The sequence below is a fragment of the Dermacentor silvarum genome, chromosome 11 (genome assembly GCF_013339745.2).
Source record: "Dermacentor silvarum isolate Dsil-2018 chromosome 11, BIME_Dsil_1.4, whole genome shotgun sequence".
Taxonomy (NCBI): Eukaryota; Metazoa; Arthropoda; class Arachnida; order Ixodida; family Ixodidae; genus Dermacentor; species Dermacentor silvarum.
This window is the reverse complement of record NC_051164.1, coordinates 15,240,081-15,266,001: the sequence shown is the minus strand read 5'-3', so window position 1 is coordinate 15,266,001 and position 25,921 is coordinate 15,240,081. Positions and strand designations below refer to the sequence as shown.

At 46.0% G+C, this 25,921-nt stretch overlaps 1 protein-coding gene across 1 annotated transcript in view; it reads left to right on the top strand.

Annotated features, from left to right (window-relative positions):
* Positions 1 to 19,286: 19,286 nt before the first annotated feature.
* LOC119433432 (GTP-binding protein Di-Ras2) overlaps positions 19,287 to 25,921 on the top strand; it is a 175,122-nt gene continuing 168,487 nt past the window's right edge. Inside the window, exon 1 of the mRNA XM_037700639.2 lies at positions 19,287 to 20,204. The gene's annotated coding sequence lies outside the window, so the exon portion shown is untranslated. The remainder of the gene's footprint in view (positions 20,205 to 25,921) is intronic.

The window sequence follows — 25,921 nt, the reverse complement described above, 5'->3', positions numbered from 1 at the left end:
CAGTGATCTTGAGCCGCCGGAGCGCGAGCCGCCGTAGTGCAAGTGTGGCAGGTGTGACGTCACGCCACGTGATCCGCTGCGGAGAGGCGTTGCAGCGGCGCTCGCTCGGAGCCTCGCCGCTGCTGTACCACGTGACTAGGCGAGGGTTTAATGGCTGCTTCGCCGGCGCTTGGTCGCTCAGTCTCGCCATGGATGGTGCGCTGGCTGGGCCGTCTGTGCGTGCGCTTCAGCGCAAGCGACAGGCTGAATCCAATCATCCAGTAGATATAGCTGGACGGCAGGCTGCGAAATCTCAAGCAAATTCAAAGTTGGCTGCATAAACACCGGAGCAAAGGGAGGCCAGATTAGCAAAAGCAAGCCAAAGAGACCTTTCATTCGTAATAACTAGGTTTACAAGAGTTTTAGAAACGTATTTTAAAGCAACTTTCTATAAAGTCGCTAAAAGCCGGGTCGCCAATTGTTCTGTGGCTTCGTTAAAAATCGCTGGATAGAAAACTTTATCACTAAACAGACAAAAAATTCACTAAGTCTAGCGACAACATTAGTAAAGTGGGAACACTGTCCACTACAGCGTCCCTCATAAGCCGCTGTTGGTTCATAACGTTGATAAACCCCATAATTTAATTTAAAACAGCATAAGATCTGGCAAGCCACTGGTGCACCTCCGTATTTTTATAAAGCTCGTTCCTAATATTGTAAAAATAAATTTTATTTATTCTAGAACAACTGTACTTATTTTATTAATAAATAGTTGTAATTCTCATTTTTGTATTTTCGTATTGTTTATTATTCGTATTTATTTATTTTTATTTTTTTTTAGAAATACTGCCAATCCCATAAGGGATTATTGCAGGTAAGGCACAAGGTCAAACAATAAACATAATGAAGTCATAACATAATGTACTCTATTCCTAAATTATATTTGTCTTCAGTATTTTTGCGTGGTTCACCGTTGACAGCGTTTGCGCGCTAGAAAACTAGCCATCTTTATTCTTCTGTTCCCTCCTAATTTTAGTCTAGCTCGCACCAACTTACAACTCTTTCTTTATAAAACACTAATTAGGCCCACGCTCGAATATGCATCTTCCCTTTGGGATCCTCATGTCAGTTCACTTAGCCTCAGCATAGAAACCATTTAGAACTATGCAGCACGTTTTATTTTATCTCAGGTGTCACTTCAATGAAATTCAATCTTGATTTGCCTAACCTGTCAATTCTTCCTAAAATTTCACGTATCTGTGTAATTTATGAAAGCTATCATTACAATACTACTTTAAGTGACTCTCCTTTTGTTACCACCATTGTACATGTCTGCCATAAACGATCATCAGTTCAAGGTGGACGTGCCATGTTGCCGCACTAACCTTCATTTCAATTCCTTCATTCTCACAACGAGCGGTGAATGGAACCACCTTCCCGCATCTATTGTTTCAATCGTCAATGCTCGCGAATTCGAAAAAAGCCCTGGTTAACAACTTCTAACCCTACTATACGCTGCTAAAATGTGTATTATTTTTTTTTTATACCACCCACTCCTCTCTGTAATGCCTCGGCCCTGGGTGAAAATAAATGAAATGAAATGAAATCTTATTTGATTCATGCGTGGCTCGTAAGGACACATACCTAGACGCTTCACTCTACCTTCGTATGCCACCTGCACTCTGTCAACGATCGGTAACCCTGCGTTGTTGGTTGTGGCTATGAGTGGCCCTCACGAAGTATTTTGACTTTCGCCCTGGAATGGCTGACGATCATGCGTGGGATGATCCGTCCAATGCTGCGTTAGCTCGCCTTGGCCACATACCGTAGTCGGAAAAAACAATCGCAGCAGATAGCAACGAAGACACTGCTACTATTTTACTAAGGCCGACAAACATGAGCACACAGCTTGAGCCGTGTGCGAGGAAGCTTTCATTCGGGCCCAACTCCGATGCCGCCTATTCACATACATGTAAACTGCAGAAATGCTTTTCTGAGATAACCACTGGGCCGATTTTAATGAAATTTATTGCATTTGAGATAGAAAGACAAATGTAATGACTATTGAAAGCGGAGTGTCGATTTTGTGTCTGAATTGTTTAAATAAAATTTTCAGAAATTTGTAACTTTAAGAAAATAGAAGCACGAAGTTTACAAATTCATGACTCTGCACTTAGAAGATATATCGCAGTTCTGTAAACTGTATCCGTTAGAGCATCCAAAGCGGACAAATATATGTCAAGGTATATGTTACGTGAATTTGTTACGTTGTACTCACAAGTTGGTGTTCTATTTGAGAGTCATGTATATATCAATTTTGTCCGCTTTAGACTTACTACTAGATGCAATATACAGAATTATGATGCCGTTTTTCTTTGCTGAGTTACGGAGTTTTAAACCTGATAGTTTCATTTCCTGAAAATTTGCGATATTTGCCAATACTTATTAAAAGTTTAACGACCTAAATCAAAAATTGGAAGCCACCAGTCACTAAATTTTAACTTTTTTCTTTTAAATGCAACAAAGTTAATCAAATTTGGTGCAGTAGTTGCCGAGAAAAAAGTTGCAGTTTCGCCCGAAAGGCGAAGCATCGATTGCTATAGCAAATTAGTAGACAGCTATACGAAATAAGGATAGTAGTCTTATCGGCCGTATAAAGTTCGTAATATTCGCTTACTAACTAAATAAACAAGCACGGTGTCACACGCGCACAGGTGAACACGAATGCATCTCGCTCGATGACCGCGGGAGCTCGTCAAAACGCAGGAGTGATAAAGCGCGCCAGCGGCAGCGACCAAATTGACCTTCGTGCTGGCTCTCGCTTCAACGCGAACTAAACATCGAAAGCGCAGCGCATACGAAGCTACCGGCACTCGGCGAATGCACTTTGGCCCATCGCAGATCGCTATGTTGATGAGGCCCCGCGGGCGCACACTTCGGCCACATCGCAGATCGCTTTCAAGATAGGCGCCCGCGCGGCCGCTCCCTGAGAAGCAGCCGCAGAAATTGAACGCCCCCCCCCCCCCCCCCTTCCGCCGTTTCGGTCGCCTCCTCCTCGTGCCTCACGCGCGGACGAAGCCGCGCGCTTCCGGCCGCCTAATTCCTCTCTCGCGTGCGCGAGGTAAGCCTGCGGTTGCCGGCTCACCCTCGCACGCTGGCACTCGCACACACGGCGCGTGGCGACGATTTTATCACAGTTGGACTTTATACGGAACCTCACGGCGACGACGACGGCGACTTCGACGGCGAGGACGACTATGACGGCGACGGCAAAAATACGCTTGGAGTGTCCATATAATTGCTGTCGCAATAAAACGAGTTCTCCTTTCCCATGTATTTAGATAGGAAGCCCCGAGCTAAAGCTTCCTCTTAAGAAGAAGCTTTGCGTCAGGAGCTCCTATCTAAATGTGAAAGTGGAGAAGTATTTCTCGGCAACTACTGCACTCACTTCGACGAGGTCTTGTAGCACTTAAAAGCGAACCATAAAAGTAAAACTGGGATGTTTGATTTAAGCCACCTATTTTTTACGTTATTCTTGAAAATTGCTCAATTGAAAAAAAAAACAGGAATATAGAGAATCAAGTTCGCAAGTTTGTAACACAACAACAGCAAAACAGTATCACCGTTCTGCAAACAGCTCTTATTAAACATCTAAAGCAGACGGAAAAATTCATGTACTATGCATCGCTCACAAATATGCCAGAAATTAGTGAGTAGGACTTTTGCAATGCACTCGTAAGCACTCTAACAATTTTGCGTAATCTGGAAACTGCTACACATCTCTCTGCTTTATATGCTCAAACAGATGCTGGTTAGAAACCTACGCTATCTATATTTGAAACCTAATAACGGAGTTGTAAAGCTTTTGCAATAGTTTCCTTTTAAGCTTACCGATTTTGACCATTAATGTAAAAGTAGTCAGGCTTTAAATCAAAATTATGTTCATAATCGGTAGGACACTGTTTTACTCCTAAACGCAAGACATTTATTCAGACTGATTGAGTGGTTTGTAATGCAAGCATTTCCGCACTTTTCATGTATTTAAAAGAGAGACATTTGTGCGAGTTAAAGAAACCCAGGTGGTCCCAATTATTCCGGTGTCCCCCCACTATGGCGTGCCTCATAATTAGAGCGTAGTTTTTGAACGTAAAACCCCATAACCTGAAAAAAGAAAAGAGAGAGAACGGGGTACCCAGAAGCACCTACACCCATTGTGACGTAACAGTAAGTGATCACCTTTTATTGCGCCCAAGAAACACGGTGAAGGGTTCCAGGCACAGTCCACACGCGCCATGAAGAAAGGCTCACGTATGATGTTGATGAAATACAGATGAGGACGACGTGCATAATAAATGCCGGCAAGTGATTAGGTGTCGTCGCCTTGCGCAGTCACTGGTGTTATGGTAGTCGCTATCTTTCACTCAACAAAATATCGTCGCCCCGAAGCCGTCCTTGCCGTTATTGCACTGCTGGGTCGTCAGTTATGTATGATGCCTCAAGGTAACGTAGGCGTCTCTAAACCTATCAACGGTTCGAGACCTCGTAACGGCTGCTGCTATTTTTATTGTTGTTGTTGTTGTTGTTGTTGTTGTTGTTGTTGTTGTTGTTGTTGTTGTTGTTGTTGTTGTTGTTGTTGTTGTTGTTGTTGTTGTTGTTGTTGTTGTTGTTGTTGTTGTTGTTGTTGTTGTTGTTGTTGTTGTTGTTGTTGTTGTTGTTGTTGTTGTTGTTGTTGTTGTTGTTGTTGTTGTTGTTGTTAGTAGTAGTAGTAGTAGTAGTAGTAGTAGTAGTAGTAGTAGTGGTAGCAGTAGTAGTAGTAGTAGTAGTAGTAGTAGTAGTAGTAGTAGTAGTAGTAGTAGTAGTATTCGCCTGGATTAAAGGCGCACCATTTGTGTAAAGAAGGACGAACATGTCCTTTGATCTGAGTAGTCAGGCCAGCTCATATTGCTAGGATTGTGTAAGCAGCATGGCGTCTAGTTTCCGTCTGGTTCCTGACTTTAGAAGGTTCAAAGATACGTTTGGCTTGAGGTCACAACATGATTTCACTCTCGTCAGCGTAAACATTAAAAGCCTCCGAAAGTACTGCAATGAATTTAGAGAGATAGTGGAAGCGGATAGCAATTACGTTGACGCCTTTGTCCTCGCTGAAAAAAATATGCCCCACGTCTGTCGCGATATGTTTACGCCGTCTGGTTATCGTTCACATTTCGTGACCCGTTAACAAGGGCGAAGAGGTGGTATAGCGATTTTTGTTCGTGACACGCATGTTACGCCTGGAGTAGATACTACTTTCCTTCATGCGGAATGCCTGGCCATAAAAATAAATATTTCAAATGCAGATTTAATCCTCCTTTCCACATATCGTCGACCATGTAACTGTGTGAGGCGATTCTTGGCAGAGCTCGATGAAATACTGAGCAAATGGGGTTCAGCTGTGCAGTCATGCTTAGCTGGTGATTTGAACATAAATAAGCTATGCGCCACGTCAACTAAGGTTTCCGATTACTTATCCGTTCTGCCTTCTTATGGTCTCGAATCCATCATAAATCATCCGACTAGAGAAGAGTGCTTGAACAACCGAGTAGTAGCGTCCTGCGCAGATCACATTGCGGTGTGCGCATCTGACTATTCCTTGGTTGCTTGCGTCATAAGTCAGAGGTTAGCCAACCACTATTTTGTGGCCTGTCGCCTTTCGAAGCCTTCTCTAGCTGAAGAACATCAATCGGTTGGGAACACTAAAAGAAATAAAATGGAAATTCAAACCAAAACATCACTAATTTCGGCTCGTCGTTGCTGATTGATGGCATGCAGTGCACCCGATAAGGTATATGAAAAGTACATACATAGGGTTGTTCGTTTTCGGGTAAAACCCGATTTTACCCGATTTTGAGACCCCGAACATGTGTCCAGAGAATCGGCTTAAACCCGATTTCTCCCCGAATTCCAAAACGACAAACTAACCCAGTTTTTTCTATGTTACGCAAGAGCAGCGCCACGTTAATGAAAACATGTTCTGAAGAGTTTGGTACGAAACTCACCACAAATTGGCACTGCACTGTTAAACGGTGCATGTCAGACAAAGGCGAAAACGAGTTAACGTTATGGAAATTGGGAGCCGTCTTGGATCCATTGCAGAAGCGTCTGCTGAGCCAGTCATTTGATGACTACCCACCTCTCTTCATTTCCGTGACCGACGACGTGGATTCGCTTCACGGCGACCTTAACCAGTACTTGCTGGAAGTAAGCCCCACTAACACGCCTGTCCAGCTCATTGAGTATTGGCATGACTCTACCGCTCCCTACACCGCAGGCTGGCAAATGCTGAACTAACATTGTTGTCCCTGGCTATTGGAAGCTGTGACGTCGAGAGAACTTTCTCTCAGCTGAGATACGTTCAAAGATCGGACAGGTCTCGAATGGAGACGGACATGTTGCGCATGCAGATGGTATATGTTAACAAGGATTTGTAAAAAATTGAGGACCAGCTTTGTGTGAATAAGATGTGTCATTTCGTAAAAGTTATCAACGCTCTTTACTGTCATTATTACTTATTAATTTCCAAACAAACGCGAAACTTTGCTAGAAAACCCTGATTTCGCCCCGATTGCCAGCTTTAAACAGATCCCTAGTTTTAACGCGTTAGCGTTAAGGAGCTCGTGATAGCCTCCAATAAAAATATAAAACTCTGAATGTAATGTATTACTTAGTACTTTTGTAAATATAACCCGAGAAAACCCGAATTTTGGAATGGTTCCGCAATAAACCTGATTTCTGTCCGATTATCAGCTTTAAAAATAGCACCAGATTTTTACCCTCCGAATTTAAGAAAAAATATAAAACCCGTAAACGATAATGCTATACATACACTGTAATGAAAAAGTGCATAAATAATGTTAGCTGATATTATGCGTGCCATATCTTTTAGGGATTTGCTTTGGAAGCACTGCAAACGTTCTCCTAAAAAAGAAAGAGGGATTAAAAGTTGAATATAAAATGGCAAGAAACAGGGTAGTCCGGCTCCTGCGGACAGCAAAAAGACTGTGTTCTTTTTTTAATAAATTCAACCAATCACGCAAAAGTCCCGTGAAAACGTGGTCTAAATAAATATTCTCAGGAGAGGAAGCGGCTTGCTTTCTAATCTCATTGACTCATTTCCAGATGTCACAACAGTGGCAGTTAACGCTATCAACCGTTTCTTTTCGCGTGATTCTGAAAATGCTTTATCCCAACAGGAAAATAAGTGTACGTTGAAGGAATCTGTGTCGGCGTTCGCTTTTTTGCCTAGTTTATCAACGCCTGGCCTAAATACGATTCTTTTTGGTTTTCGGCATACTAAATCACCAAAAACAGATTACATATCAGTAGGCACTCTGCGAAGAAACTTCTATGTGCTTTCAAACATCTTGCTTTTTCTAAGCTTTTTAGAAGCCACAATAATTCCCGAAACTCTGAAAACGGCTGTAGTTAAGTCACTGTATAAAGCTGGCTGGAAAGATAAGGTTAAAAATTATGGACCCATTTCAATTTTGCCGGTACTTTCCCACATACTCGAACAATTCCTGTACGAATGCACAACGCCTTTTAAAAGCGAAGCTCTTTAAGCGGGAGGTAGTCCGCTAGTGTGCGCCCGAATTGGGTGCCGATCCGGGAGATAGTGCAGAAAAGCTCCAAGCGCAATGACACATCTCCCTGTGACCTAGCGAAGCTGTTTAAGCTTCAGGATGGTCCGTCGAGTGTACGCCGCAAAACCTCCGCCTGGCGATGACGTCCCCATGCGTGGCCTAGCAACGCTTTGCCCCAGCTGCACCGACCGCGCCGAGCCTCGCCACAGCTGCGTGAGCCATGACGTCATCGCGCGCGCCGCATCGCTTCGCCTTAGCTTTGTCGAGCCATGACGTCACCGCGTCGTGCGGAGTGGTTGCCGCCGCTGCGCAGAGGCGGAGCTAAGCCATGACGTCACTGCGCTGACCCATGGGATATATAGCTCCGCGTCGCCGCCGCGGCGACACAAAAGCGCCGCCGTCTCCGCGCCGGGCACATCGCCGCGGCGAAGAGGGGCGGCCGAAGAAGAGCGTCACTCCCGAAGAAGAGGAAGCGCTGCACGAGAGCCGCCGCACCGCTACTCGAGAGCGAGTGAGACGACTTCGGTCAGATCCCGAGTATCGCGCCGCCGAAGCGGCGGCGAAACGTCGGCGATTCGCAGAAGATCCGGAGTTGCGAGCCCGCGAAACCTAGCAAAAGTGTTTGAGCGCCCAGAAGAGTCCAGATACTTTAATGGCCGAGTGTTCGTTGCTCCTTGGGCTGTCGGTGATTCCGGGGTGATCTTGCGCATAACGTGGCCGAGTCTCGAAGCATAAGCTCACAAAAACTTAGCCGAACCGAGATAAAGCTAGGTGGGGTCGCAAGCTTCACTCTTTGCCCAGTCTTCGCACCACTAGTGTGAAGCTGCCCCTAACTTTTTTAATTAATTTTTCGGTTTTATCGCCCAGACAGCTTGGTTTCGTTGCGAATCGGGGTACCACAGCCATATTAGAAGAATTCTCAGATAAAGTATATTTCACATTTGAAAACAACTTTTGGCACAGTGAACCATAACGTTCTACTGGCGAAACTAATTTTAATTGGATTCAGAGAACCATTTCACAACGTACTGCGTATGCAACGTATGCTCGTGTTTTTCCTGTATTTAAGTCTGGCTGTAAAACCGATGTGTCAAATTATCGACCTATTTTTCTTCTCCGTGCCACGTCTTCTCCGTGCCACGTTACTGTGAATAACGCATCGATTCTGAATCAGCATGGATTCCTTTCCGGCCGCTCCACTATCAGAAATCTCGCAAGTTTCATGACAAAGATCTCCTCACCGGTATTCCAAAGGGGGCAAATTGACACCATTTATTATGACCTCAGCAAAGCTTTTGATGAGGTTAGCCACTCACTGCTTCTGATCAGGCTTATGCACTTTGGTGTTGAATTGTCAATTGGAAATATCTTGTGGAGTAATCTTATTTATAGATCATGTTATGTTAACGTCAATAACCAAACGTCTTCTTCTTACGTAGCAACTAGCGGCCACCGAGCCGCATTTAAAAAAGCAAATAAAGAAGAGAATGAAAGGAATTTATGCTTAAGGCATAAATACATGTCCTATGCAATTGTGAACACCACTCGAGATGTCTGAAAGCAAATACCAGCGCTCAAAGTAGCACGAATGACCCTGCCGAGCAGGGTCGCCAGCAGTTTCCAACGGCGCGACCTTAATGCGGCCCAATCCACTTCTATCGCAGCGCCGCCACAGTATTTTCTACGTTGGGCGCCTCACTGCAAAGCATGCGCCGCCCCAGCCGCTCGTCTCATCCAACCGTATTCTAGTACACTCTAGCCGAAGCACAGCCACGACCGGTTGTGAGCGCAGCGCATGGATGGAGTAAATGGAGAAAGAAAACTTCTCTTTCCTCCATGGTGCAGCGTAACGCGCTGCTGCTAGGTGGCCGGTTGAGAACATGCGTGCAATCGTGGATGGACGCAGTGCCATATTTCAGCCGCGTGGCGAATTATCTTATCTTACCAGTCATCGTTTTACCAATTCACCTTTGAAGAATCAGGAAGTCGCGAACGCGCTTAGCACTGCGCTGAAAGCATTAATTACATTAGATTTAGGTAAGGAATACAATGGCATCCTTTGGTTTGAGGCGACTTCGGTCTTTCTGGACTTTTATATTCTGTTCAAACAGTGCAAAATACGACGGAAGAAGAAAAGGGAAGTACACAGAGTAGCACTGCTAGCTTCCAGCTGCGCCGGGGCAACATGTTTTTAAGAGTCGAGACACGAGAGGATAACATCGCTGCACGTTACATGCACACCACCAGAAAGCCCGATCCCGGCCCGAGCCCGCGTCAAAATACCCGAGCCCGGCCCGAGCCCGTGAAAAAACTGTCCTACCTGGCCCGACCCGGCCCGCGGGCCGGGCCGGGTCCGGGCTTTCGTGTAAGCCCGAGCCCGTGCAGTGCTCTATAGGTGATATACAATGAGCATACTCCATACTTGTGACTCGCCTATAAGTGACATGTGTTTTGATTTCTCTACCATCTTGTAGGTGCTGTAGTGTGCTTTCGATGTTGGTGCCAGTAGAGACTTTGTATGCGTGCTTGTGTTGTTGTGTGTATAGTGCTCGTTTATATTTGCTATATGTTTTTTAATTGTTGGTGGAATAACGAATCCAGAATTTTGGAATAGCCGGCTCTGAGGTAGCCTACTTTCTCATATTTCTACATCTGATCTCTAAAGGAGTACAGGGAATACGAAAAACGCTATGGGACTCGGCAAGTGATGAAAGGAAGGCAGGAAACAAGGTAAAGCTTGTTTTTGATAAATTGAGGGTAAACAACACGCTGTACAGCTGGAATGAAGAGCGTGAGGAAAGGTGCAAACTGGGAAGTCATTCAGGAACAAGAGATAATTGACATATACCGGGTCCACATGTAGGCTTCGAAATAATTAACGTAAACGCGAGAAGCGTACTAAACCAAACACACGCGCTTGAAGATTTAGTTATTGATCATGAACCTGATATTGCCTTAATTACGGAAACTTGGTTACATAAAAACATACCTGATAGCGAAATCAGCCCACCTGGTTACACGTTGGTTAGAAGGGATCGAGATGGGAGAGGTGGAGGCGTGGCTCTTCTCGTCAAGCGAAACATCGTTTTCTCCCCTTTAGAAGTACCAGATGATGTTGAAGCAGTGTGGATTAAAACAAAACTGAACAATCTAACTGTATTCGTCGGAGGGGTATACAGAGCTCCGAACTCTCCTGTAGAACATATCTTGCAACTTAGACAATTCGTGGAAACGTACATGAAAGTACAAGACAGCATACTGTTACTAGGTGATTATAACCTTCCAGCTATTGAATGGGATTCGTATGTGGCCGGAGACACAGATGTCACTTCTTCTAAGGTATCTTTGGATTTATTATTTTCATACAATTTAACTCAGATAGTTAAGGAATTTACTAGGGTGTGTGCAACAAGCTCTTCTGTACTTGATCTTTTTTTATTTTAAAGTGCTTTGACAACGTATGTGAATGATTGTCTTGTTGAAGAAAGTTTATCCGACCATAAAATGGTTATTCTGTCCTTGAACATGTCCTCGTACCCCATGCACCAGGAATCAAGCATCCATTACCTAAACTTTCAAGCTGCTGATGATGTTAGTATTTTGTATTACCTTGAAGGATCGTTTGATAACTTCATGTCTATTTATGAATCCCATTTTGGTACTGACGATCTGTGGGACCTTTTTTCCAAGATTACGATGCATTCTATTACGCGATTTATTCCTAAGAGCGTTAAAAAGTGCAAAAGAAAGAACCCGTGGATTACAAGGGAAATACTTCATGTCAAACGGAGGATGAGAAGGAAAAGGAAAGCTTGTTCACGAGATCCAAGTGTACAGAACAAGACTTCACTTCATAACGTGAAGCTTAACTTAACTCGTCTTGTCAAGGAAAGCAAGGAGAGATTCTTGAATGTTACACTGAAAAACTTCCTTCAGGAAGCACCTAGTAAATTTTGGAGATATGTAAACCCTACAAGAGAAGCAACATAAAGCAGATGATGAAATAATTACCCAGGAACGTATAGAACATTTCAATTCCTTCGTTTCCTCCGTTTTCACCAAAGATGATGCTACACTTCCATCCTTTACTGACACTTCCGATCGCCCTCCAGCGTCCAACCTTCTTATCAACTAGGAAGGAGTGCTGAACCTTCTTCTGCGCATAAATACTAGGAAATCCGTTGGCCCCGACAGCATCCCGAATGAGTTCCTATATAGATATGCTCATTGGGTCGCTAAATATCTCACCATAATCTTTCAATCATCGCTTACCCAGGGAAGAGTTCCTATGGCGTGGAAACAAGCTAAACTAATTCCTGTCTACAAAAGTGGGAGCACATCAGACGTAGGTAACTACCGGCCCATCTCTCTTACGAGCACCTGCTCCAAACTACTTGAACATATAATCAGTAAACATCTCTCAAATTATTTGGAAACTAACAATTTACTATCACCAGTGCAACATGGTTTTCGTAAAGGGTTGTCTACAATAACTCAGCTCGTTCAGACAGTCCACGATCTTTCACTAACGATAAATAGCCGAGGACAGATTGACCTAATTTTTTTTTAGACTTCGCCAAAGCGTTCGATAAATTCTCTCATCCTAAACTCTTGTTAAAAATAAATGAAATAGTTAGAAATCCAAACATTACTAAGTGGTTTAGATCCTACTTCCACTCTCGTGAGCATTATGTCGAAATGAATCAAATTAAATCTACGTCCAAAGCAGTTTTGTCTGGAGTGCCTCAAGGCAGTGTTTTGAGGCCTCTTTTATTTCTTATCTTTATTATAGATTTGCCTAATGATATAACCGTCCCGCTAAGATTGTTTGCAGACGTCTGCATAATATATAAAAGGATTGAATCTTTAAATGACAAGTTAAACCTCAACACCAATTTAAATAAAATTCGACCATGGTGTAATGAATGGCAAATGTCACTGAACCCAGTAAAATCAGTTTGTATGACTATAACACGGAAAAAACGCCCCTGATGTATAAATACAGTATCTGTCCCCACGAACTAATAAGAGTAACACAATATAAATATTTAGGATTAATATTTACTTCAGACTTGAGGTGGAACATTCACATCAATGAAGTTTGTAGAAGGGCAAATAAAGTTCTTTGGGGCCTCAGGCGAAGATTGCATAGCTCAACTCCTGAAGTGAAAAGCCTGGCGTATAAGATATTAATACGGCTAATCATTGAATATGCTAGGATAGTATGGGACCCACACACTGCTACTAACCGGCATAAATTGGACAGAGTTCAACGACTGGCTTCTAGATTTATATTTAATAAATATCAGCGCATGCACTCTCCTACTGAACTATGCAGTCGTGCAAACCTTTCGGCGTTAGAATTAAGGACGAAGTTTGACAGATTAATTTTTGGTTTTTAATTATTCATAACCAGGTTAAAATAAATTTATCTGAATACTGCGTAATTTCACCGGATCAACGCTTCAGACACAGGCACAGCTTATACATACAGCCGCCAGTTACACGAAATGATACATTCAAGTATACCTTTTTTCCCAGGGTGATTAAGGAATGGAATAAATTACCAAATTCAGTTGTCACATCTTCCTCCGTCAGTGATTTTACTGATGGTTTAGAGAATGTCATCTTCTCTGGTATGAATACGTTTAGCATGTATTTTTGTTTCTGGTGCGCATAAAACAATGTATTTTGTCTTTGTTCACTGCATGTCACTTTTTATGGATATTGCCATTATACTGCCTTGTAATTTTTTTTTCTTTTTTGCTCGAGATGTAGCAGAATTTTGTATCTTTTCTTATATTTTTTCCACTCCTGTAAAGGCCCTTAATTGGGTTGACAGTATAAATAAACAACATCAACAACAACAACAACAACAAATAAAGAACAAGGAACAGCAAAAAAAATAAACTGAATTCCGATCATGCTCATGTATTGTTCTGACTGACTGAATAAACTTTATTGAAACCAGCAAGAGGTGCCGGCTAGGCCTAGGCCTCCCACGTGGGTACGTCGAGGTGTTGCCTCTTCGCCGGCTTGTAGGCTTGCTGGGTCGCCCAGAGTTGGTCGTCGAGGTTGGAGCTACGCAGGGCAGCGTGCCATCTCGATGAGAGGGTCGTGGGGTTAGTGACGGAGTATTGTTGTGTACAGTCCCAAATCATGTGTGCAAGTGTGGCTGGCTGTGTCTTGCAGATATGGCACGTGGGATTGAGGTAAATGTCTAGGTAGATCTTGTAACGGTGTAACGAGGGGTAGGTATTGGTTTGTAGCAGGCGGAAAGTTGTAGCCTGCGCTCGGGATAGCTTTCTGTGTTGGCCGGGGAAAGTTCTTCGCTCTAAGTAGAAGGATTTCACAAGATCACTGTAGCGTGTCAGGCGATCCCTACCGGTGGGGGCAGCATCCCCATCTCCCGCGCGCTTAATGAGCCCTCGCGCTGGGAGTTGGTAACTTCGTTAAGGTTGGGGAGGTGCGAGTGGACTTTGCCTACATGAGCTGGGAACCAGACGAGTGTAACCTGATGGTCGGTTGAGGGGGGCGCTTGTTGCAAGATGCGCAAGGCTTGGTGTAAGATACGGCCGTTGATGTAGTTGATAACGGCGGAGCGGGAGTCAGAGACGATGGTATGGCACGTTGAGTCGAGTGTGGCTAGCGCGATGGCCACTTCTTCAGCTTCCTCAGCGTGTGGTGCTACTATAGGCTGATAACATGGTGGAGAGAGCCTTCACGCGCGGTGACGGCTGCAAAGCGGGCACCATGGGGATATTCGGCGGCGTCGACGAAACTCACACCGTCGTGGCGAGCAAGGGCTTTGGTGAGAGCCGTGGCACTTGCTGTGCGGCGTGCGCGGTTGTATTCGTGGTGCATATTTCTGGGGATAGGATCGGCGTGAATGCAAGCTCGTATGGTGAAAGGGATCTGGTGTTTATAGCCGTGTTAATGGTGGTAGGTGTTACCGAGCGAGGTGAGGACGTGGCGGCCCGTCGCTGTGAGAGTGAGTCTCTCCAGCTGAGAGTGGCGCTGGGCCTCGATGAGCTCGTCCAGTGTGTTATGGACGCCTAGTTGAAGGAGGAGGTCAGTGCTGGTGTAAGCGGGGAGGCCGAGGGCTTGTTTATAGACACCGCGTAGGAGGATGTTGAGTTTGTTTTGTTCAGTCTTGTACCAGTTTAGATACGCAGCAACGTAGGTGATGTGGCAAATTACGAATGACTGGATTAATCTGAGGAGGTTCTCCACTTGCATATCCCCACAGCGGTTGGAGACCCGCTTCAAAAGTATCATGGTGTTGGATGCATTGTTCTGGATTTTGGCGAGGGCCATGCCATTGGCTCCGTTCGCCTCTATGAGCATGCCGAGCACACGGATATTGGTGACTAGGGATATGGGGCTGCCATCCGTGATGTGAAGCGCGATGTCTTCGTATCTGCCGCGGTGGTTCAGTCCGCTAAGGCGTTACGCTGCTGAGCAGGAGCTCGCGGGATCGAATCCCGGCCGCGGCGGCCGCATTTCGATGGAGGCGAAATGCAAAAACGCCCGTGTGCTTGCGTTGTAGTGCACGTTAAAGAACCCCAGGTGGTCAAAATTAATCCGGAGCCCTCCACTACGGCGTGCCTCATAATCAGAACTGGTTTTGGCACGTAAAAACCCAGAAAGAAGAAGAAGCGATGTCTTCGTATTGGCGTTTAGCGGTGGAATGTTTCGGACGACGGCCACGGAGAGTAGGCCTGTAGAAGAGGAGTTCGGACTTCGCAGGGGTGCAGCAAAGCCCCGTACCTTAGAGATAGGTCTCAACTGTTTCAATGGCGGATTGTAGTGCCGTTTCTATTTGGCCGTCACTGCATTGGTGGCGCCAGATTGTTATATCGTCAGCGTAGATGGTGTGGGTGACACCGTCTACTTGCTTCAACTCCTTGTTCTAAAATAAAAATTAATTGAGCCCTAAAGCTTTTGGTAAAAGAGACAACTAATTAATGTGAATTACTACAGCAGTGTACGTCCCGCGTGAGCTCTTTTTCATTTGTTTACAAGAACCCAATGCGAACTGAAATGGAGCACGCTTCATTTTAATTCTCATCTCGCTTCTCTTTTTAGAAACTACCATTCCTGACTGTCTGTGGCTGTTTTGACGTGCAATGTAAAGCACTGCTGCTGATTCATCGAATTGAGGGAATAAAAAAGCCACAGGAGGCCTTCAGTATTTGTATTAGTACGTTATTTATATTTCAGACAACACAACATAGGTAATCTCCACCTTCCCGCACAAGGACCTGTTGCTTGTAACCGGCCCAGAAGAGCCCATTTCATTTGTTGGTAGTGCTAAAATAACTGAATGAAAAAATTTGCGCAGCTTGCACTGGAGGCGCAATGCTAAAGAGATGGCGGAACGCATGGGCACCTAGCTAGTCCTGGCTTTTCGGCTAGGCTAAGCACTACCAAGTCATCCCCAGCATTTCCCAGAATTTATTGATTATTGGTCGATTATCGATTAGCTATTGATTGGCTATCAATTGGCTATCCCAAGCCCCGTATCCCGATTGGCCCAATTGGCTATCCCAATTGGCCCCGTATTTGGGCTAGGCTAAGCACTTCCAAGTCATGCCCAGCATTTTCCGGAAATTATTGACTATTGATTGATTATCAATTAAATATTCATTGTATATCGATTGGCTATCGATGCACTGAGTAAGCTTAAGTAGTCCCAATCATGCTTAGCTAGACTTAGCCAGGGCTCAGCTTCGCTAGTTCACAGGTGTATGAGACATTGCGCTTGGACCCTTTCTGCACTACAGCCAGGATCGGCCCACATTATCTGTTGGCACGTTACGGACTAACGCTCGGCTTAAGCAACTGCCGCTGTTAAAACTTCGAACATCTTCTTAAAGCCGATCATAGCTTTTTCGAACACAAACAAAAAAAATCACTCGCCACTGAAACAGCGTCATTTTACATTCCAACAAAGTAACCTGCCTTTCCAGTGGATAGACAGAAAGGCATACTTTTCGTCTAAATGTGAAACCATGGCGTGAAAATGTTGTCCTGCTGCTTCGAGCACTACACGACATGTATGCCATTAGTGAGAAGAATACAACGAGCAGTTTTGACGATGTAGTACTACCGGCTATCTCGACTGCATTGCTGGCCTTTGTAAATAGCTTGTACATATATCGCTATTTATATCTCTACCACTAACATTGCATGGAAATATTTTTCATCTTAAGGTGCATATAGTATTTAGCTCCTATATTTGTCCTTTGACTGATTTCCGCCTGCATGCTTAAGTTGAGATCATGTCTCACTTTCTTGTACCACATTTATCTTTTTCCTTGTCTCTTTTAGGTTTTACATTTTTAGGTGCACCATAACCAAGGCCTAAGCTGTTCATGGCCACTTTCAGAATGAACGAATGAATGAATGAATCAATCAATCAATCAATGAACATTACCGAATGTTGCAATTGTTTTTATAGGGGTTCCATAGATTGTTAGAGGATCCAGCGTACGAAAAATGTGAAGTCCATGGCATACGAGTTTACTAACGAACTAATGTTAACTGAGGAGGCCTTTTGTCTTGTCTTACGTTAAGCGACAGTACAACTGTAAGAGGCGTCGCAGCGAGGGTCCGCGAATAATTTCGTTCTCACGACTTTTTTTAACGAGCTCTGAAAGCTTCATGCAAACGAGTTTTAGCATTTTGCTCTCATCGGTAGGAAGGAACATACGACCATGAGTCGAACCCTCAAGCTCCTCATCTGAAACTCGTGCACTTCCTTACCAGGCAGGAAGGAAAAGAATCCCCACGAACATTGACATAAACGTTTTTTAGGAACTCTATAGACATCATTCTCTTGATGTCTATTAGTTTTTTGTGGGCTACTTACAGACTTACAACTGATGTCCTGAAAACTTGAAAATACTCTGAAAATACATCCACATTGCTACAGTATAGTAGAGTAAATAGACTTATCAATGAACCCTTGTTGCACACCGCATATATTTTATAGATATAGAAAGAAGAAAAGAACTAAAACAGGCACAGCGGCTTGCAACGATTGCGCAGACAGTACGCAGCCTCTTCGAACTCGTCCTTTGTAGGGAAAGGCTGCATTGTAGGACACCGGAAGCACAATCGTGGACAGACTTGAGGGTGCCTCAGGAGATATGTAGACCGCCGCATAAATGAAAGAAATAGCATCAACCGTTAGAGGAACAAAAGCTTTTTTAGACTAGCGTGTTCTTTCTTGAGACACGCTAAATGCACACAAGAAATCGAGCTCTAATCGAAAAAACAAAGAGGACCTATCAAATATTAAAAAAAATACCGACGAAAGCAGCGAATGGGAAAGCGAAAATGCAGTGGGCACAGAATGAAAGGAAAAAGAGGAACCTCCTTCCTTGAATGACCAAACAGGAGAACTGTAAGGTGCACGCAGAGGTGGGCTGCGCGAACGGGATGCGTGGCTGGCGCAGTGAAATAAAAAAAAAACATTCACTTTGCGCCGGAGGCAGGGGGAAAAGGGAATCGTAAGCAAGGAACCGGACAAAGCGAACAGGAAGTAAAAAAAAAGTAAACGTAACCGGATCAAACCGCAACGCAGGTGCCAAAACAGAAGCGTCTCACAACAGGCGTTACTGAGGAGCGCGCAAAGATGGAACCGGCGGAGTCGAGTATCGATAAGAATAGAAGGAAAGACTTTTAGCCGGGCACCGACGCGTAGCCAGAGTGTAGGAAATAGCGTCGGTCGGGAAATGGGGGAGGCGGGCTTGCCCTTGAGCCAGCGGCAGCTGTAGAAGCAGAAGAAAAACGAAAGTCGGGTGGAACGAAGGAAAAAGAAGAAAAATGAGCGTAAGGGAAGGAACCCAGGACGCGCGCGTGCGCAAGCACACACATCTCGGCGAAAACTTGGCCAAGAAAAAAAAAAGGGGTAGCAAACATAGAGAAAGAGGGAAGGCACCCTCTCCGCCCAGCGTGGCTCTCCATTCCCCGACTCACGTCACGTCAATGGCGACCTTCTCCTCGGAAGCGAAAGGGAACGATTGGCGAGTGAGGAATATACGAAAAAGGGATAGGGTGGGGATGCAGGGACACCCGTGGTAGAAGAGTTAGGGAGAGAGAGAGAGCGGGCCCGGTGTCGTTACGCTTGGGGGAGAGTGCAAAGATCGGCAGGGCTCAAAAGATAAAAAAGCACAAAACTGAACACAAGCGCGCTGTGGAATGCGGGAAAGTGGAATTGGGAGAGGATAGTGCAAACTAGGATGAGCAGGGAAATTGGGAATGAGAGGGAAAAATTGAAAAGGGGAAGAGCTGGCCGTTCGCGGCTACCGTCGTCCCTGGCACCGAGAAGCCGGGCCGAGGAGCTCCCCCTCTCCACTCTACCATCGGCAAATAGGGAAAGGGAGAGGTCACAGAGAGAGAGACCGAGGGCACGTTCTCGTGGGTCTTACGCGCTGCTGCCGCAGCACTTCTTATTATGTTTCCCCGGCTCTCGTTTGCTGTACTTCGCTGCCTTGGCCGGTCGATACACAACGTGCGCGAGCGAGCCAGGGCCAGAGGCAGCCAACAGCGACACTGCTACACAGCGACGGGCTTCGGCCGCAGGAGCCGAGCCCTAGGCGGCATCCACGGCGCCACCGCCGCTGCTCAGCGCCATCGCCACTACGCTGCGCACTACTCGGTTGCCCCGGCAACGGCGCTCGTGACGTCACCGACCTGCCCTTCTACGCCTTCCTTCCCGTAAAATAGGGGAAAACGAGGAAAAGGGGCGAGGAAAAAGAGGCGGGCGAAAGGAGATACGGCGTGAGCAGCGGAAGGCAGAGAGAACGCACCTCCTCGCCCTTCATTCACCACTAGCGCGGAACGCGCGCGCGTTTTGCCTGCGCAGTGTTCGTGCGACCGCGCCATCTGTGGGGCGCGCAGGAAAGTCAAACCCGGTGCTCGAACGCCCGCCGACACTTCGCTCGCGCCGCGGCCGACAGCGACTTGTTCCGGCCGCCAGCGCACCCGAAGGAGGGAGGACAGCACCCTCCTCCTTGCTTTCCTCTCCTTTCCGCGCCTTCTCTCCCGCACAGCTACTACGCGGCTTGTGACACGCAACGCTCGGCGCGAACACTTAGTCGACGTCGCTTGTCGTCGTCGACGGTGGTAAACAACGGATGCCTGCTCGGACGACGGGTCTGACGACGACGACGACCAACACGACGACAACGTCAGCGCTGCGGGTGCCGAGAACGACGTCGCGGCGGTCGGCCTAACAGCTGTAGAAAGCGCGGCACCACCTCGCCGTCGAGTCTACGCCGAGCGGGTGGTCTGCTGCCGCCGTTAGAGAGGGGGCTGCCGCAGAGACACGTCCCGGAGGAAAACAAAAAAAGAGACACACACTGTGAGGACAGCGGGTCCAAGCGGAGTTGTGAACGTCGGGGGATCACGCAGAAAACGACCTTAACCCTTTTGTCTTGTCGCCGTGCGCGCTTGCCTTACGAAGCCGAGACAATGGTCGTTCGCCACCATCACCACGGCGGACAGGTGCAACCGCCTTGACGGGTGCCTCTCGCCGAAGCCACTTTCGCGCCAACGGGTTGTCATTCAGGAGGAACGCCTGAGCACACTCCTCCGGTGAGTCGATGAGCCGTTTTTCTTTGCTACTGCCTTACTCGTACCGTTTGCCAACTGGTAGCGACTCGAGAGGGTTCGTACATTCAAGGGAATGGGCGGTTAGGATACGCCGAGTTGGACTACACCGCAACGTTCGACGTGTACGCGAAACGCCGTCGAATGCGCCTGTGATGTGTTTAGGCGTCGTTTCTTTCGAAGCTCCTATGGGCTCCGGCTTCGCGAGCGCCGACATATTGAGCGCGTCTCTGGCGAAGCGCGATGCTTTTTCAAGTTCAAGGACACGACGCTGTCTTCGACGCCGTTCCGAGAGTGACGCGCGGGGTGGCGACGCGTGTTACGAATGGGCGCGGTGCGTAGAAGCAACGGTAGGTTGTACGTACGACGATGTTTTCGCGATACCTGAAGGATGATGTTGCTTCTGAAATAAGGATGACGGCGTATGCCAACCAAGCTGTGTGCGGCACGACAGACACGGGGATTATAAATAGCGCTGACACGTAAGTCCCGTTCTTCAATATAGGGTTCTCAATATAGGCCGCAAAGTTTGTGACACTTGCACGATGTCGTCAAGAGCGATAATCTTTATTGGCAGAAAAGTGGAGAGGTCGGCCGGAGTGGAGTCTCCAGCGTTCTACTCCACGCTGGGGACATTGGTTTGGTCAAATCAACTACATAACGAGACCGGTCTGCGTGACGTATGCGGTTATTTAGAAGTCAAATCTTTATTTGCCTAATAAAGATGTTTATGGGCGTGTGCAAAAAGTTAATTCATTACAAGTCAAGAGTGACTGTATCGGGGCTTCCAAAAGCAATTAATTGAGTCACGTGCACAGGACATATAGCATCTTCTAACGCTGCGATCCACCATTCTAACACACGATCCACCGACGACAACGAGACCACGTAAAAGACGTTGACGTGGTCGACCGGTCGATCTGTGTTCATTTCTCGCAAATTGCGCGCATAGGCACAAAACCATGATAAGTGGGTCACTCCACGGTGCTGTTTCTATTCAAGCTGGTCATGTGCTCGCATACAGTTATTAAACCATTGTGACTGTGACACTGGCCTTCGCCTAAGTGGTGCTTCATAATGAGACACAATTTAGAGTTCTTTCATATGTTTTGACAACATTTAAAAAAATTCACAATCCGGCTTCGTGTATAGACAGCCAACAAAATCATAGTTTGATGTCACGATTATCTTTGAGATACCTAGAGGCGGAATGAAGATGTTCATTAAATGAGTTACTAATTTACAAAGTGTGTTTAATCGAATGAAGTTCTAGCTTTTCTAAAAAGTCTATGCAACTGAGAAATAACATGAAACTTCGTACTGGAAATAGGCAACCAGTTTTTTTTTTTTTTCATAACGTAAGAAAGCCGAAGGAATGAGGTCACGCAACCAACAAGGATTTATTACATATAAAGAATATAACCCCTTACAAAATGTATAACGATTGCAAAGATGTATAACGCCTAGACGCGTTAGGGCTTGGACATGTATCCGGGACGCGTCAAACGACTTCACCTTCTAGAAAGGTTTGATTATAAAGCCGCTGTGAGTCCATGTTTTCTCTGTGATTCCGATAAGGGTTACCTGCGTATGGTTTACATTTTAACACAAGCATTACTTTTAAGATGTAGAATTTTTCTAATGCGAAAGTGAATGCGTTTAAATTTGTGACCACGTGATCTCTCTACACAAGCTTCGGCAAACGATGCAGGCAATGTTTGTAGTTGGCATTTACTGAAACCAACTATGATATTGTTTTTTAAATGTCCTAAACAGACCGTTGATTGTACTCGTATACGGCGCTGCCTTTCTCCGGCGACTAATATAGTCTTTTAAAAGCTGCAAAATGAAGCTAGTCTTATAGTCCAAGCTCTATAGGTCAAGGCGGGCGCATGTCCTAAAATCCCTTCCTGCCTAGACATTAGCGCGCTCACGAGCTTCTACAGGTGTCATTCATTCGGTTATGCATGTGAGCACATTAACATTATTGTTGTAATTGTTGTTGTTGTTGCCCCCACACATGGCTTGTTACCACACGGGGGATTGGCCACATTGTTCTGTTTGAAAAGCACATAGACCACATAAACCAAAAGGGGGTAAAGGCGAACATTCAACATGAAGCAATAGGCAACTAAATGCTAACAGAAATTTTGAGAGCGCCTATACATGAACTCAGAAAAAAAAATAAAGTGAAGTCCCCCGCGGTAGGAACCCTAGCTGTGAAGCTTTCCTGACGCTTCAGTAAACTTGTGTATAGCTCTAATCATTGAATCGTGGCTTGTGCCTAATTAACATGCACAAAAGGACAAAATGCCTAATGTAGTAAGCGCTAACGCCACCTTACTTGTTGGAAATATGAGTAACATTCTGCACCGGGAGGAGAATTAGCGGCGGCAAGAAAGAACGAAATGGTCCATAATACCCGGCATCCTTACAGAAAGAGCAGAAGTTGGTTATGGATAAACCAGATCTATCAAGGTGAGCATTTAGGCGCGGAACTCTACAACGGAAGCTTGATAAGCAATTTTTGTAGTCACGATGAAGAAAAGAAAAAAATATCGTGGGAAAAGTAGGTACAAGGAAGCTAAAGAATGCCGCAGTGATGACCTTATGTGGTTTATAACATTCATCTATAATAACGTAAACAATATTTGCCATAAAATATATACAGCTGCATTTGTAAAGATAACATGTATTTGCATGGTGCCAGAGAAACAAAATTCGTTACGTTCGCTTACGCTACCAATTTTCTCCTTAACTGATGCTGTTGAGCTGTCTGCAATTATACGTATCTAATACCGCCTAGAGCTGAGATATATTCCAGGTATATTGCTTTTAGTATTTTTACTCGATGTGCCTCGTTCTAAAAACACAACGTAGCTTACGTTAGGCCTAAGGAGGAGATCATTAAGCACACAGAAAGCGAAACTGCGTTTATCTTTTCTTTTTTCTTTCTTTTCCTCTTTTTTCCGTATCTTTTTCTGTGCGCAGGCAATCTTCCAATGGAGTTTCTAAGCATTCTGCTTATCCGCCTTCTTGTGTGGACAGTGAAGCATTGTTTTTTACATTGATGCTGTGTTCGCGAAGCTCTCTCTATAGCCGGCTTCATCAGAACAGGAACGAAACCTTCGACGGCCACTGTCCGCTTAGCTGCCTACAAGCTTTGCCGTCTACGACGATTACCAGACATAGCCGCTGTCATCCAGTGGTGCTACGCTATACCCATCGCCTGGTATCGTCCGCGCAATCGAGCAGTTCCAACGCTCGGCTAATCATCCCACCGCACAAGACCAAGTATTGCTGTTCCAACGACGACAATGATTCCTGGTACCGAGGCCGAAAACTAAACACCTTAAATGCGGTGTGCAGAAATCGAGCGGGACCGTCTGGGTAAAACACCTGGAGGAAAGGCAAAAAATTCAACGACGATTACGGTACTCCCGTGAGTCATGAGAGTATCGTAATCGTCGGTGAATTTTTTGCCTTTCCTCCAGGTGCTTCCCCTGGAGGAAAGCTCACAGGGGACCCTGATCATGAGAAGAAAATATAGAGAAGAATAAAATTGGGTTGGAGTGCATACGGCACGCATTAGCAAATCCAGACCAGACTGGGAGCTTACCACTGTCGTTGAAAAGAAAAATGTACAATCATTGCATTCTACCTGTGCTAACATATGGGGCAGAAACTTAGAGGTTAACAAAGAAGCTCGAGAACAAGTTAAGGACCGCACAGAGAGCGATGGAACGAAACATGTTAGGCCTAACGTTGAGAGACAGGAAGAGAGCGGTGTGGATCAGAGAGCAAACGGGGATAGCCGATATTCTAGTAGACATTAAGAGGAAAAAATGGCGCTGGGCAGGCCATGTAATGCGTAGGATGGATAACCGGTGGACCATTAGGGTTACAGAATGGATACCAAGAGAAGGGAAGCGCACTCGAGGACGGCGGAAAACCAGGTAGGGTGATGAAGTTAGGAAATTTGCAGGTGCAAGTTGGAATCAGCTAGCGCAAGACAGGGGTAATTGGAGATCGCAGGAAGAGGCATTCGTCCTACAGTGGACATAAATATAAGCTGATGATGATGACGACGATACTCCCGAATGCAAAATTTGAGCGCAGCTGTGTACGTGTATTGATATCGTGATGTATTGGCCGGCGTGGACAATCTGTCTCCTGCGGTGCGCTGCAAACGGAACGAAATTTGGCGCCACTGCCTCACTAATCTGGAGATCGCGACAGGCAGCGCGTTGGTGACGCGTGGGTGCGATTCACAGCAGCCGCCGACGACAGACCTCCCAGACGAGGCGCGCTACTCTGGCGCCATCTGGTCGCCGCACTATGCTTTTCTTCTGGTGCTTTCGCCAGAACCTTGTCCTCCACTTTCCGCCTCATGGTTCCGCTGCATCCACCTCCCAGCTTTCCGCCTCGCGTATCTTCGCTCTCGCCGCTTTTTTCATCCCCCGCTGCGCTCAGCATTCGCTCTCATCTTTCGCTGTGCTCGTCCGCTCGGTTACGAGATAGGACGCCGATGCTCGCCGGAAGAACGGGGGCCTAAGAGCTGCGGTCTAAAATCACAACAAGGAGGCAGCATGACGTCAGGCAGCTACTCTTGGCAAGGCAACCTCCTGTGGTGCCTTCCCTCCTTCTTCGTGGGAGCCATTTGCCGTCGACTCTTGGGAAATGGCCGTACGTGCATAGTGAAAGGGAAAAATAGTAGGAGAAAACGCCGTGGAAATTTCTTGAAGGCTAGTCATGAAGAATATGAAAGGAAGGCTTCATGGTGAGAATGGCGTCACCATGCGGTAGGCAAGAGGTAACTTCTAACTTCTAAGCACGCGCAGAGTATGAAAGAGAGCCGGTGGCGGGATCCAATATGACTAAGGCGTCACTGCGAACTAACCCGAACCAAACAATGCCTTCAGAAGTCCCACAACCTTTCAGGGCCTATAGTTCTCAAGAGCCATCGCGTACATATGCTTCGGAGGGAGGAAGAGAAGGACGGTGTCAGGCACCTTAGTGGTGCTAGGTGCCTGAATCTACATTCCCTCCTAATATTGTTTTCTTCCTTCATATCTACATGAATTCATGATGGCGAAACAGTGCAAGGGAAATACTTACACGTGGCAAAAAAGAAAAGGTCAAGGCGTTGTTCCCTGTCCCAGGTGGACAAGGCACTGCGTCCTGTTCAGCACCTTGTCCTGACCTTTTCATCCCCGTCTTTTTTTTTTTTTTCTTGCCCTGTTTCGCCATCATGAATTCATACCGGCTCGCTCAATTCTTATTGCTTCTACCTATCTACATGGCTGGCAGACCTCCCAATGCATTGTTCAATTGGCTCGTGGCAGTTTTTAGTGACGCCCTACATTGCCATCAGCCCCTGCCACCCGCTGTACTGCCCCCCCCCCCCCCCTCCCAATGGACCCACTCCCTCAGCGTGTTCGGCGGCTACAAATAACCACTCGCTTATCACAATGTCCGGGCCTATTTCTCATGAATCCTTCTTTCAATTATTTTATTAATAACCTTTAAAATTGGCAGCTGATACCCCCTCCGAGTCCTTCATTTCCTAGTCCCACATCGTAGAGAGTGGCGTTCTTAGAAAGTCCGTAGAGAGTGGAGTCCCACATCGTAGAGTGTGGCGAAAAAGCGGCCTGAACTGCGTAGGCGAGCGGTAATAGAACCAAGCACCGTCATGACTCGCT